This window comes from Sinocyclocheilus grahami, unplaced genomic scaffold (assembly GCF_001515645.1).
Source record: "Sinocyclocheilus grahami isolate Dianchi unplaced genomic scaffold, SAMN03320097.WGS_v1.1 scaffold419.1, whole genome shotgun sequence".
NCBI lineage: Eukaryota > Metazoa > Chordata > Actinopteri > Cypriniformes > Cyprinidae > Sinocyclocheilus > Sinocyclocheilus grahami.
This window is the reverse complement of record NW_015505598.1, coordinates 1806679-1810187: the sequence shown is the minus strand read 5'-3', so window position 1 is coordinate 1810187 and position 3509 is coordinate 1806679.

The following is a 3509-nucleotide window of genomic DNA, read 5'->3' as shown; positions in this document are numbered from 1 at the left end:
TAAATCAGAGAGTGTGTGAGAGTGCGTCACAAGATAACACATTTTCTTGATAACATAAGACGTCATTGTGTGCAGCTTCAAATTTTGGTTTTCACTAAACAATTTTGCTTTTCTTTCTTTACATCTTTCATGTTTGCCATGCAAAAATCAAAGCTGAGCAGTGATGTGATCAAAAGAAAAGTCCATGTTTCACTGCCAGGCCTACTTGAACTCACTCATATGTGTGCCCACATCACAGGAGATCAGGGTGACACAGCCCAGGTTTGGCATTAACTCAGACTGCCACTGGTGTCCCAGCATGAGGCCTGGCAGCATCAAAGCCATGTCAGACGCAACTACTGTACATAATATAGTTCCTGAAAAAGAAGACCACTACCAAAATAAAGACTGGCACCCACTTGAAGGCTGTACAGTTTTGCACTTTTGCAGAAGTTTTTACTTCAAATTCCACATTTATTAAATGGTCGACTATGACCATTGACTCATTATGAATTTTATGTGCTGAGTTATGTGTAGATTTTGGTTTAAATATTTCAAAGCATTTGAGAGAGCCAAAATAATAAGCTGGTGGTGCAATTTGAGCCCCCAGGTAAGTGTGGTTGGTTCATTTCTTAAGATGAAAATCAAAAATGTTTTTGTAATTTTCTATACATTTCTTAATATTACTGATATGTAATAGTGTAGTAAAATTACAATTAAGCTTTTTTTTCTGCAAGACAAGATTAACGGTGGTTAACACAATTAAAATGCTAAAATGCATTACTTTATAGACATGATGACTGCAGTGGATGCAGTTAACAAACTTAGCCTATCTTTGTTATAAATTCATATATGTTTACTATGTAAAAAGCTAATTAAATGTAATGGGGTATAATGGGATGATAGCAGCAATGTTAACCGATATGCAGTAATGCTTTTGTTTGTTTACATAATGCCACAGACAGTCAGTTTCAAGTCAGTTTTTGTTCTCAGCACATATTATATATAAAGTTTAAAGGCAGAGGTTGGGGGAAATTGTTCTGAAGCACTGGACTTTCATATTTCATAAACTGTATTAGCACTATTGGTTTGTTTAAACAAAGACTTTAAATGTCCTGGAGAAGCAGCAAAGTAGCCCTGTGAAATAGCTCTGCTTTTATAAAAAAACTGTTTGTAAATGTAGATTTTTATTTCCAGAAAATTCTAAATAGTGTGACAATTTTTATAACAGGTAATGACATTTTAAACAATGAGTAGTCAAGGAATCAGAGGAAAAAATAATTTTGTTTCTAGCCCCTACGGTTCAAAAGTTATTAGCAGAAATATGAGTGCAAATTTGGCCTGTTGGTGGCGCTAGAGAGTTTAAGTTAGAGAATCCAAATTTGTTATGTTTAATGTTGAGACTGTCCTCTATCTTTGTGCCAAATTTCATAACTTTCCCGCAAGCGGTTCTTTATGCTTTGTAGTGTTAGGAAAATTATGTAGCACTTTATTTTACAGTCCTGTTTCGCATATACACACTATATACTTATCATAACAATCACAATAATTGGGTAACAACTAAGTACTGACCCTGAACCTTGATTTTTTTACTTTCTAAGGTAAGTACTGTATACATACTGTAAAATAAAGGGTAACCGAAAATTGGATACTGTTTGATTCCAAACAGTACCCAAAGAAACCAGTAAAAGATTTTGTTTCAAGCCAGTTTCAAGCCAGTTTTTGTTCTTAGCACATACTATATAAAGTTAAACTGGGCCTTCGTGTATTATAAGCAATTTTTGTTTGCTTAAACAAACACTTTAAAGAAGCCTAATAAATGTCCTGGAGAAGCAGCAAAATATTCTTGTAAAACAGCCCTACTATTAACAAAAAATAAATAGGACTGAGAATGACTATTTCAATAGAGAATATTTCTGGGCTAGCTACTGGCAAAGAAAGGGAGAAAATACAAGAAAGAGAGAGAATGTGTCCCATTATGAGGAGTAATATCCATGTGTTTGACAGAATCCGGGGCATTCCATGATGATTGCATTATGTAAAAAAAAAATAAAAAAAATAATGTAAATAGAATAATGCACTTTTCAGAGTCTATCCATCATTGTTTCATCACACTCTGTCCTTTACAAGAGGAGAGAGAAAGAGATGAGGAGGAGACAAAGGGGGAGCGCCTTTCCTCCTCTGTCTTCTATCGGACACACTCTCATCTTTCTCAGACAGCCAAACAGGAGCTGGTGTAATTGAATTGAATGAGGCTATCTCTGAAATTGCCCACATGAATTCTATTGCATTATGCCACAAGCGTGACCTGTACAAAGCAAATGGTCCAGTAACTGTTTTATCTTCTCCTCTGTTGCTGTCCAATAAAAAGTTCAGTTGATCTGTATCAGGGTAATAACCCAAAACTAACTAAAACTTTCTTCTTCTCGTGTGATGCTTAAATGCATTTGCATAAAATATTAACCTTTCCCATAAGCAAATGTAATATATGACACAGATGGCCCTTTATCTCCAGTGATATTTCCATATATGCTACCTATAACATCACCACATGCATTGTATCCTTTGGAAATATGAGTTATGAGCTATGGATATATGGGTATATGTGTTATATACATTTCCCTTAAATCATCCTGGCGACCCAACCTGTCGGGGGGGGGGGATATATGACCATGGTATGACAAATTCTATTTCATGATATATATATAATATATATATATTTATATATGTACACACACACACACACACACACACACTGTCCCGAATCCGGTTCAGAGGTCGCTCTTCCATTTTTATGACTCTCTCACTACACAGACTTTCACATGTGACCCCAGACTACATTTCCCAGCAGCCATTTCACTAATCACACGTTCACCTGAAACCAATCACACACACTATATAACACCCACTCAGATCCTGTTCAAACTGGCGAGTATTATTTAAGCATTTATGCTGTTTAGCGTAGCTACTTTACGGAGCCAGTTCCCTGTCCTTGTTTAAGTTTCTAGTTCTAGTTTCCTTAGTCTAGTCAAAGTCTTGCCTTGCCTGTTTTCTGATCTTTTGCCTGTGTATCTTGGATTTACCCATTGCCTTGCTGTTTCGAACTGTGTTTGCACCTCGCCTGGACTATTGCTCATTTTATTGGATTACCCCTCTTGTCAAGCCCTTTGGATTATGTTCGCCGTTGATCGACCTATGCCTGTTTATCGGATTACTCTTGTGTCTTGCCCTCAATACCCTGTGACTATTCTTGTGTTTTGCCCACCATATACCTGTTTGCCAGTGTTTTGACCCTGCCTGTTTACCACGTCTCTTAAATAAAGCCTGCAGATGGATCCACATGTCTCAGGTCTTGTCAGCCCCGTTACAGAATACTCAGCCAAACAAGGATCCAGCGGCTTTTCCAAAGAATATTGGCCAGGTATGGACACGGCAATAATTTTGTTAGACCTTAAACAGGTAAACAAGGCATTGGAGAACTATGTTCGAGAGTTTTTAGCCATCGCTCACTATTCAGAGTTACCAGATAT